Source organism: Nycticebus coucang, chromosome 6 (genome assembly GCF_027406575.1).
Source record: "Nycticebus coucang isolate mNycCou1 chromosome 6, mNycCou1.pri, whole genome shotgun sequence".
Classification (NCBI taxonomy): domain Eukaryota; kingdom Metazoa; phylum Chordata; class Mammalia; order Primates; family Lorisidae; genus Nycticebus; species Nycticebus coucang.
Genome location: NC_069785.1, coordinates 14,700,962 through 14,712,502, shown reverse-complemented (window position 1 = coordinate 14,712,502; position 11,541 = coordinate 14,700,962). Strand labels below are relative to the sequence as shown.

The window sequence follows — 11,541 nt, the reverse complement described above, 5'->3', positions numbered from 1 at the left end:
TTTAATTTAAAGTAAAACGTAAGTTTAAAGACTGGTATTAATTTATATGAGTCCATTCAAAGTCAGTGACTGGAGAACTACAAAAAAACCTGAAGTCAACAAATCTTTAGGAAGCAGCCCTGTGCCAATGTACGTTTGAAGATCAAGGTCTAGAAATCTACTCTCAATGAATTTATTAACAAAGGGTGTATAACATCCATCACATGTCTGTGTCAGAAACAGCATGCTTCCAAAATGGTACACCCCTTTACAAATGGACATTATAGTGTTACAGGTATGGAGACACCGTCAGGGTGAGTTCTGAAATACGCTGCTGGCTTTCACAAGCCATCTCTTGAGGCATCCGCTTTAGTCTTGGGGCCTCAAAAACATCTTTGTTTTAATTGGTTTTACATCTTCATTTTCATCTTCTTCATAATTGACACGGTCTCTCTTCTTGGCAAACTTTTTCCCAATTGCCCCCACCAAGGTCTCATATTTTCTAGCCATTTCTTCATCTGACACATCAGCCTCCTGATTCATCTTCAACAACTTCTGCTTTGTTCTTAGAATTCATCTGAAGCATCAGTTTCTTAACATCAGGATTAAGTCCTCTGAATGACATTCTTCCATAGAGAAGATCTTCACATAACAGGAAACTCTGCTCTTCTATTATGAAACTCTCTTTGTCTGTCAGTGCTGGAAAGACCAAGTACCAGTGTTCTTCACCAGTGATTTTCTTTTCTTCCTCTTCTAGTTGTTTCTTGGTTTCCAAATCCAGTCCCTTTTGCATGAACTTCATGCACAGCAGGTTCTTGGACAACTTGGTCTTCTGCTTGGCTGCCTTGGCTGATCCAGCCCAGAGCGGCACTCCAGCCATGTACTCTGCTGTCAAGATGACTTATTATTATATGATCCTAGAAATACTAAGTTCAGTGGTAGGTTAATAGTGGTCTGAATAACATTTGTCAGAGTATTGACTATGCTAAGTATGAAGAAACTTCACTTCCATGTTATATCTTAATTAAGGAAAGCAAGAAAGAGACAGAAAGAGAGAGAGAGAAAGGAGGAGGAAGACATGAAAGGAAGAAGAGGAAAAAATACAAGAATGAAATAAATATAATTTGACAAAAATAAAAATTTAAACGTTTGTTATCTAACAGAAGTTTGCTAAAGAAAATTTCAAGGGCTATAATATAGGCAGAAGAAAATTGACTGCATATAAAATAGAAAAATTAAGATAAAATAAACATTTTGTTAACATGAACAATAATAACTATATTAATACATTTCATACTTGTGCATTAGATGAAAAGCAGAAATTAATAGTGGAAAGTCACACAATGACAATAGCTAACACTTGAGGATGGAGTATGGTCTGGTCGAGTGAGAGTATTCTTTTATTTTTTTATTGTTAAATCATAGCTGTGTACATTAGTGCAATCAAGGGGTACAATGTGTTGGTTTCATATGCAATCTGAAATATTCTCATCAAACTGTTCAACGTAGCCTTCATGGCATTTTCTTAGTTATTGTATGTAGACATTTGTGTTCTGCCTTTAGTAAGTTTCCCCTGTACCCATTGTAAGATGCACAATAGGTGTGGCCCCACCCATTCCCCTCCCTTCACCCTAACCTCCCCTCTCTCTTCCCCATCCTCGGCCCTTTCCCCATAGTCTTGTGCCATAGTTGGATTATAGCCTTCATGTGAAAGCTATAATTTAGCTTCATAGTAGGGCTGAGTACATTGAATACTTTTTCTTCCATTCCTGAGATGCTTTGCTAAGAAGAATATGTTCTAGCTCCATCCATGTAAACACGAAAGAGGTAAAGTCTCCATCTTTCTTTAAAGGGATGATATTCTGCATGATATTCCATGGTATACATGTACCACAATTTGCTAGTCCATTCATGAGTCCATGGGCACTTGGGCTTCTTCCATGACTTAGCAATTATGAATTGGGCTGCAATAAACATTCTGGTACAGATGTCTTTGTTATATTGTGATTTTTGGTCTCTGGGTTTAAACCTAGTAAAGGAATTATAGGATCGAATGGCAGGTCTATTTTTAGGTCTCTAAGTATTCTCCAAACATCTTCCAGAAGGAACATATTAGTGCGCATTCCTACCAGCCGTGTAGAAGTGTGCCCTTTTCTCCACATCCACGCCAACAGCTCTGGTTTTGGGATTTTGTTATGTGGGCTACTCTTACTGGGGTTAGGTGATATCTCAAAGTAGTTTTGATTTGCATTTCTCTGATGATTAAGGATGATGAGCTTTTTTTCATGTGTATGTAGATCGTGTGTCTGTCTTCTTTAGAGAAGTTTCTCTTCAAGTCCCTTGTCCACCCTGAGATGGGATCACGTGTTCTTTTCCTGCCAATATGTTTGAGTTCTGTGTGGATTCTGGTTATTAGACCTTTATCAGAGATATAACCTGCAAATATTTTCTCCCATTCTGAGGGCTATCTGCTTGCTTTACTTACTATGTTCTTGGCTGTGCAAAGCTGTTTAGTTTGATCAGGTCCCAGTATTTTTAATACTGTTTCAATTGCCTGGGGAGTCCTCCTTATAAAATATTCACCCAGGCCGATTCCTTCAAAAGTTTTCCCTGCACTTCCTCGAGTATTTTTATAGTTTCATGTCTTAAGTTTAAATCTTTAATCCAGTGAGAGTCTATTTTAGTTAATGGTGAAAGGTGTGGGTCCAATTTCAGTCTTCTACAGGTTGCCAGCCAGTTCACCCAGCACCATTTGTTAAATAGGGAATCTTTTCTCCCTTGAATGTTTTTAATTGGCTTGTCAAAGATCAGATAATGGTAAGTAGCTGGAATCATCTCTTGGTTCTCTATTCTGTTCCAGACATCTACTTCTCTGTTTTTGTGCCAATACCATGCTCTTTTGATTACTATCTATTTATAGTACAGTCTCAGGTCTGGTAGGGTGATTCCTCCTGCTATGTTTTTATTGCTGAGTAATGTTTTGGCTATTCGAGGTTTTTTCTGATTCCATATAAAATGAAGTATTATTTTTTCAAGATCTTTAAAATATGACCATGGAGCTTTAATAGGGATTGCATTAAAATTATATATTGTTTTGGGCAGTATGGACATTTTAACAATGTTGATTCTTCCCAGCCATGAGCATGGTATGTTTTTCCATTTGTTAACGTCTTCAGCTATTTCTTTTCTCAAAGTTTCATAGTTCTTTTTGTAGAGATCTTTGACGTCCTTTGTTAGGTGTACTCCCAAATATTTCATCTTACTTTCACTCTTTGCAGATGATATGATTGTATATCTGGAAAACACTAGAGATTCTACTACAAAACTTTTAGAATGATCAAGGAATACAGCAGTGTCTCAGGCTACAAAATCAACACCCGTTAGTCTGTAGCCTTTATATATACCAACAATAACCAAGCCGAAAAAACAGTCAAGGACTCTGTTCCTTTCACGGTAGTGCCAAAGGAGTGAAAGTATTCTAAGAACCCATATTCATAATGAGGAAGATGAACATTGCTTTAACTTTTGATTTTAAATATTTAATTATTAATGCTAGATTAAAAAATAAACAATAAAACTAGTTTATAATTTCCAAGCAAAAGCTGGTAAAAGCAGAAAAGTAAAAATATTCATTTAATTGAAAGTCAGGGAAGAGAGAACAGAAAAATAATTAAAAATTTAGCAGAAATATTAACCACCATTGGAATGATATAAATAATTCCTGATATATAGTTAAATGTATGTGAACTAAATGTTTAATTTATAAAACAAAAACCTTGCTATTGGTAATGTCAAACACTTCTGCACTGCTGGTGGGAATGCAAATTAATACACTGGAAAGATGTTTGGAAAACGCTTAGAGATCTAAAAATAGACCTCCTGTTCAATCCTATAATTCCTCTACTAGGTATATACCCAGAAGACCAAAAATCACATTATAACAAAGATATTTGTACCAGAATATTTATTGCAGCCCAATTCACAATCGCTAAGTCATGGAAAAAGCCCAAGTGCCCATTGATCCACGAATGGATTAATAAATTGTGATATATATACACCATGGAATATTATGCAGCCTTAAAGAAAGATGGAGACTTTACCTCTTTCATGTTTACATGGATGGAGCTGGAACATATTCTTCTTAGTAAAGTATCTCAAGAATGGAAGAAAAATATCCACTGTACTCAGCCCTACTATGAAACTAATTTTTGGCTTTCATATGAAAGCTATAACCCAGGTATAACCTAAGAATATGGGGAATGGGGAGGGGGGGAGGATGGAGGGTGGGTGGTAGGTGGAATTATCTTAGTAAAGTATCTCAAGAATGGAAGAAAAAGTATCCACTGTACTCAGCCCTACTATGAAACTAATTTTTGGCTTTCATATGAAAGCTATAACCCAGGTATAACCTAAGAATATGGGGAATGAGGAGGGGGGGAAGATGCAGGGAGGGTGGTAGGTGGAATTATACCTGTGGTGCATCTTACAAGGGTACATGTGAAACTTAGTAAATGTAGAATATAATTGTCTTAACACAGTAACTAAGAAAATGCCAGGAAGGCTGTGTTAACCAGTCTAATGAAAATGTGTCAAACTGTTTATGAGACCAGTGTATGTTGCCCCATGATCGCATTAATGTACACAGCTATGATTTAATATTAATAAAAAAAAAAGTTTGAAAAATTTTGAAAAAGATACTTTAGGGAAGTGCTAATTAAAGAAAGCAGTACATCTATACTAACATAAAATAGAGTTTATGATAAAAAGACTATAGAAAGCCGTAAAAAAAGCCCCATACCCAGCAAATGTCCAACTGTCCTTAACTTTTGACTTTCTATTTAATTCCAACTGAGCTCTGCCTTCAGGGTTCCCCCTCTGCCACAGACAATGATTTACTTTGACACACCATACATAATCATAGAGTTTATTTTTATGGTGTCTTTCCTTTTAGAGTTTGTTTATTTTAATGTAGTTGAATCCTTTAATCCTTTGCTTTATCCCTTCTGGCTTCGGATGTTATTCGGAAAGACAATATTTACTTTCAGAGTATAAGAACAACATTATTCATTTGCTCAACAAGTATTTGTAGTGCTCTAGGTAGGCTCTTGGGATTCATCAATGACAAAAACATAAAGTTTAGTCTCATGTAGGGTTTCTCCTACTGCTGGGGTACGTAGGCAATTATAAGCATTACAAATAAGAGCAATATATAGTATGCTCCAGGATGATGAAATGCTACGGAAAGAATCAAGATTGCAACTGCAACTTGTTTTGGCCCAGGGAGACAGTGGCGTGTGAGCAAGGCATGAAGGGGTCAGGAAATTCACTACAAGGCACATGTGGGATGCAGCCATTATTGAGGTCTTTATGAAGGATTGCACCTGGAGGTTTGAGGAGTGGATGGACCATGGGGCAAAGTGACAGGTCCAGCATGAGTGGGGTAGGGTGGGGAGCACACATCACAAAGGGTCTTTAACCTTCCCAAAGATTAGGGTTTTAATTTCAAAGAATTGGTGAGTTATGATGCAGTTTAAGAGGACACAGGACATGATCTAGATTACTTTTTAGAACTGTCATTGTAGCTGCTATGAAGACAATTACGATAGTGTGACAAACGTTGAGACTAGCAGCAGTGGTGGGAAGTTAGTATGACGCCGAGTCCTCAGGAGAAGGGACGGTCCTGAGCGAGGGAGCCACGAAGGAGGAGGAGGGCCACAGACGCCGGGGTTGTGGGGAGCCCCAAACAATCAGGCCTCCCGGGGAAACACACAGGGCATTTTCTCCTCTCCACTGATCTGCCGGGCCTCGCAGTGTCAAATACAATTGTCTTCAGAGAGATTTTAGTTAGCTTTTTCTGCTAATTCTAGCATCTGAATTATCCTAGCGTTGATTTTTGTAACTGGCTTTCTCAATATGCAGGGATTCTTTTTCTATGAAAATACAAATTAATAAACTGAATAAAAATAAAAGAAAATAGGAAACACATATAGTCTGAGATCATGACAATTAAGTACCAGTCACCACCATCACAATTAATAACAAAACATGATAACCAGGATGGTCTGGAATAATTCAGGGTGCTTGATACTATTTTATGTATTAATGTTTATAGCATCCTATCTAATGTAAAAATAGAAATATTAAAAAAAATTAAAATTATACTAGAAAGTGGCAAAAAAATCCCCATTATATAATGCTTTAATAAATAAGATTATGTTCTGCATAAGTCCAAAACAATGAGCCACATTTTTGTCCCAAATTGAAGTTCAATAAGATGGTATCTTAAAACCAGACACATTTTATCAAATAACCAAAACTTTTCTATGTCACATCCATCATAAAAATACATTTAAGATAAAGCATATGCTAAAAAATAAAAATTTTAGAAGAATGTACTTGTTAATTTTGTTAAATCTTATATTTGAAATAGCTTTTTTTCTGTTGGTATTTCTTTCTTTTTTGTTATTAATTAATTTATTTTTATTGTTAAATCATAGCTGTGTACATTAGTGCAATCAAGGGGTACAATGCGCTGGTTTCATATACAATCTGAAATATTCTCATTAACTATTCAACGTAGCCTTCATGGCATTTTCTTAGTTACTGTATGTAGGCATTTGTATTCTGCATTCAGTAAGTTTCACCTGTACCCATTCTAAGATGCACCATAGGTGTGGCCCCATCCATTACCCTCCCCCCACCAGAACCTCCCCCCTCCTTTCCCCTTCCTTGGCCCTTTCCCCATGATCTTGTGCTATAGTTGGGTTATAGCCTTCATGTGAAAGCTATAATTTAGCTTCATGGTAGAGCTGAGTACACTGGATACTTTTTCCTCCATTCCTGAGATACTTTGCTAAGAAGAATATGTTCCAGCTCCATCCATGTAAACATGAAAGAGGTAAAGTCTCCATCTTTCTTTAAGGCTGCATAATATTCCATGCTATACTTGTAGCACAATTTGCTAGTCCATTCGTGGGTCAATGGGCCCTTAGGCTTCTTCCATGACTTAGCAGTTATGAATTGGGCTGCAATAAACATTCTGGTACAGATGTCTTTGTTATATTGTGATTTTTGGTTTTCTGGGTATAAACCTAGTAAAGGAATTATAGGATCGAATGGCAGGTCTATTTTTAAGTCTCTAAGTATTCTCCAAACATCCTTCCAGAAGGAACATATTAGTGTGTATTCCCACCAGCAGTGCAGAAGTGTGCCCTTTTCTCCGCATCCATGCCAACATCTCTGGTTTTGGGATTTTGTTATGTGGGCTACTCTTACTGGGGTTAGGTGATATCTCAAAGTAGTTTTGATTTGCATTTCTCTGATGATTAAGGATGATGAGCTTTTTTTCCATGTGTTTGTAGATCGTGCATCTGTCTTCTTTGAGAAGTTTCTCTTCAAGTCCCTTGCCCACCCTGAGATGGGATCACGTATTCTTTTCTTGCTAATACGTTTGAGTTTTCTGTGGATTCTGGTTATTAGACCTTTATGGGAGGTATAACCTGCAAATATTTTCTCCCATTCTGAGGGCTGTTGCTTGCTTTACTTACTATGTTCTTGGCTGTGCAGAAGCTTTTTAGTTTGATCAGGTCCCAGTACTGTATTTTTGATACTGCTTCAATTGCCTCATAAAATATTCACCTAGGCTGATTCCTTCAAGGGTTTTCCCTGCACTTTCTTCAAGTATTTTTATAGTTTCATGTCTTAAGTTTAAATCTTTTATCCATTGAGAGTCTATCTTAGTTAATAGTGAAAGGTGTGGGTCCAGTATCAATCTTCTACAGGTTGCCAGCCAGTTTACCCAGCACCATTTGTTAAATAGGGAATCTTTTCCCCACTGAATGTTTTTAATTGGCTTGTCAAAGATCAAATAATGGTAAGTAGCCTGTTTCATCTCTTGGTTCTCTATTCTGTTCCAGACATCTGCTTCTCTGTTTTTGTGACAGTACCATGCTGTTTTGATCATTATAGATTTATAGTACAGTCTCAGGTCTGGTAGTGTGATTCCTCGTGCTGTGTTTTTATTGCTGAGTAATGTTTTGGCTATTCGAGGTTTTTTTCTGATTCCATATAAAACGAAGTATTATTTTTTCAAGGTCTTTAAAATTGACAATGGAACTTTAACAGGAATTGCATTAAAATTATATATTGCTTTGTGTAGTGTAGACATTTTAACAATGTTGATTCTTCGTAGCCATGAGCATGGTATGTTTTTCCATTTCTTAGCATCTTCATCTATTTCTTTTCTTAAAGTTTCATAGTTCTTTTTGTAGAGATCTTTGATGTCCTTTGTTAGGTATACTCCCAAATATTTCATCTTCCATCGAAGAGCATAATTATTGAGGTGCTAACAAAATAATGAGGTATTTATAAAATAAAACAAAATACAAAACCACCACCCATGACTAGTGAAAAGTTCAGAGTCATCTGCAGAAAGGCTTTAGGACAAACTGAGAATTTATGAAGCTATGATTTAGATAAAATGTTTGCTGAATGAACCTTTGAAATTATATAAAAGGAGAACCAAATCAGTAAACTAGATCAGCTGACATGGAGGCAAAGAAGAAGTTGTCTAAGAGAAAACCGAGTAAACAGCATCAAAGAACTCAAGGGACTAGAAAATAATGTTCAAATGATCAGAAAACTGAAGAGAATTTCAAACAGCAGTATTTGGAATGAGTTGCTCTACGTCATGGATGATGTGATTCTATGGTTTATTTGCCAATATTTATCTGAACTAAGTAAAATCTATGATTATAATAATTGTATCAATCACAAAATTAAACATATTGTTGGATTTTAGGGCATTTTTAATTCAACAATGTTTGATAAGCCAAATTAAATATCAAGTACAAACCTTGAATTGTGTATGTCATTGAGAAAAATAAAAAATCTAGATCAAGACACATGAATTTTCATTACATTCTTGATTAACTTATAACTATCATTAATTCTCCCTTATAAAGTAGATGTCTGCTTTCCCACCCTCCAAGATAATAATAGATAGTAGTTGTGAAAGCATATCGAAACATTTTTAAGAACCATATATGAGTCTGAATTCATAATTGCTATGAAGTAAGAGTGGAGTAGGTAATTCCCACATCTCCCACATCTGTTGTGGGTGTTTTTCCTAGTTCTAATACTGAAAGACTATGTTAAAATGTAAATTCTTATGTAAATTTATAGGAAATTAAACAAAACTGGGTAAATTCAGGATTTGAAAAAATACAGAAGAAAATAAAAGTGGCTGTTGCTTTATCCTTGTTTTTTATGCTATAAAAAGGAGGATTAAAAAACATTCATGGCTCATAAATTTTCTTGCTCTTTCTCTTTACTGTACTGTAGAGATAAAGAATGAAAAATAATGTGTTGACTGAACTTTTTTCTCTAAATTTGCTTATCTTTAACTGTCTTGGAAAAAGTTAAGCTCATTGATGTGGATGGGGATTGAGCTAACTAAATAAAACTGAACAAGAACAGGTTGGTATTTTATTAGAAGAAAAAGTCTATTTCTATTAAACTTATCTATGATAATTAGCTTTTAGGACAATATAAGTTCCTATAGTTGGACAATTACATTAGTTTCTCTAAACCTGAAGTTCCTATTAATGATATGGCAATTTTCTAACCTACTGTATTATTGTAACTCTTAAACAAGATAATGATCCATTTTACTAGCAACTACCACAATGTTTGACTTATACTGGATATTCAGTAAATGAGAACTTGGGATGTTATTTTTATTATTATATTTTATTGATAACAAATTAATAGTTGCTACTAAGTCATGTTTAATTCAATAAAAGAATATACATCTAAAAACACAATGCTGCTAAGACACGGTTTGAAGATGTTTTATTTCTTAGATAATCAGTTTCTTCATCCTTAGAAAATGAAGTAAACTTTCAAATTGTACCAGCTTGTATGAAATCAAGATAAAGACTTAATTTAAAATAGAGCTCTCTTTTGTACTTCTTGGGAACATGACCATTCCTATTTTCTCTTTAAAATTATAACCATAAATATATATATGTAATTTAAAAGATTTTAAAATCTTATCCTGAGTATTGTCATTTTGAAATATGACTGTTTAAAGTCAGGAATCCTTTTTATTGAGTGTGTTGTATGTACTATTGAAGGTCCAAAAAGTATTCATGTCATTCTTAAAAAATACAGTATCTAAATAGCCAATAACATACAACAGAACCTCCATAGTTGACAACCTCACTACAATGACCACTTCCTTAAGTTGACCTAATGTTTGTAGACTGGACAGGTACCACATGTACCCAGTGGAAGACTGACTTCTGAATATTGATCATCTCTATAAGTTGTATTATGACCACTTTGTCTGATATACACTAGTAGTTTTCCTTCTATAACTTGACAAGTTGAGTTCACTCTATACCAAGGGATAGAATATGTGGGCTTTGCCAATTAATTGCATTATTTTTTCTTTAGTATAAGTTTTTTTTATCATGTTTTATTATTACCACATGTTGGATTAGGCCTAACATCCCACTGTTTATTGTGGAAAGTTTTTTCCAACCTGAAAGACTGGTCTGAGTTTTAGGTACATTCTACAATTACTGAAAATATTTACATTTAATTGAAAGATGATATCCCAAAGGAAGGAACTCAAAGAGCTGACATTAAAGGAAAAGGTTGATTTTCTGGAACGCAGCCTCCAAAATAAGATGGTAGAATAGGCCTGTAGCATATTGATTATGGCTCTGGCCACATGCACTGAGGCTGGCAGGTTCAAACCCAGCCTGGGCCAGCTGAACAACAATGACAACTGCAACAAAAAATAACTGGGTGTTGTGTCCCAGCTACTTGGGAGGCTGAGGCAAGAGAATCGCTTAAGCCCAGGAGTGTGAGGTTTCTGTGAGCTGTGATGCTACGGCACTTTACCGAGGGGGAGATGGTGAGATTCTGTCCAAAAAAAAAAAAAAAAAGATGGTAGAACAATTTGGTGTTAGCAAGACTACAGTTAGCAATATCCAAAAATGTAAACGTGAATGATTATAGAGATATGATAAGGAAAGTGGAGACCTACAGTGGAAAGGCAAGAAAACTTCCCTATATGAAATCAGTGAAGCCACACTAAGGTTGTTTAAACAAATGAGGGCAGTTAGCACTCAAATTTCCAGGACAGTGATCTAAAGTTGCTTAAAAAATTCACATAGGCACCTGTGTCTCAAGGAGTACGGCGCCAGCCCCATATACCGGAGGTGGTGGGTTCAAACCTGCCCTGACCAAAAACTGCAAAAAAAAAAATCACACAAGGAATTCAGGGAGGCAGTTTTCCAAGCATTAAGTGATTGGGTTAAGAAATTTAAACCATGACATGAAATCTCCCAGAAAGTCTTATGTGGTGAATCCAGTGAATTTACAATAGAAGTTGTGAAAGAGTTCATCAAAATGTTCCTGGATTTCTCCAGAGCCTTCAAAAGTGACAACATCTTTAACACTGACAAGTGTGGACTCTTTATCATGTTGGTGCCTGACAAGCGCCTCATCATGAAGGATGACATGAAGTGGAAATCTTTCAAAGAACATTTC

General features: G+C 35.7%; 1 pseudogene; it reads right to left on the bottom strand.

The window, feature by feature from the left end:
* Positions 1–348: 348 nt before the first annotated feature.
* Positions 349–859, bottom strand: LOC128588598 (M-phase phosphoprotein 6-like; annotated as a pseudogene).
* Positions 860–11,541: the final 10,682 nt, after the last annotated feature.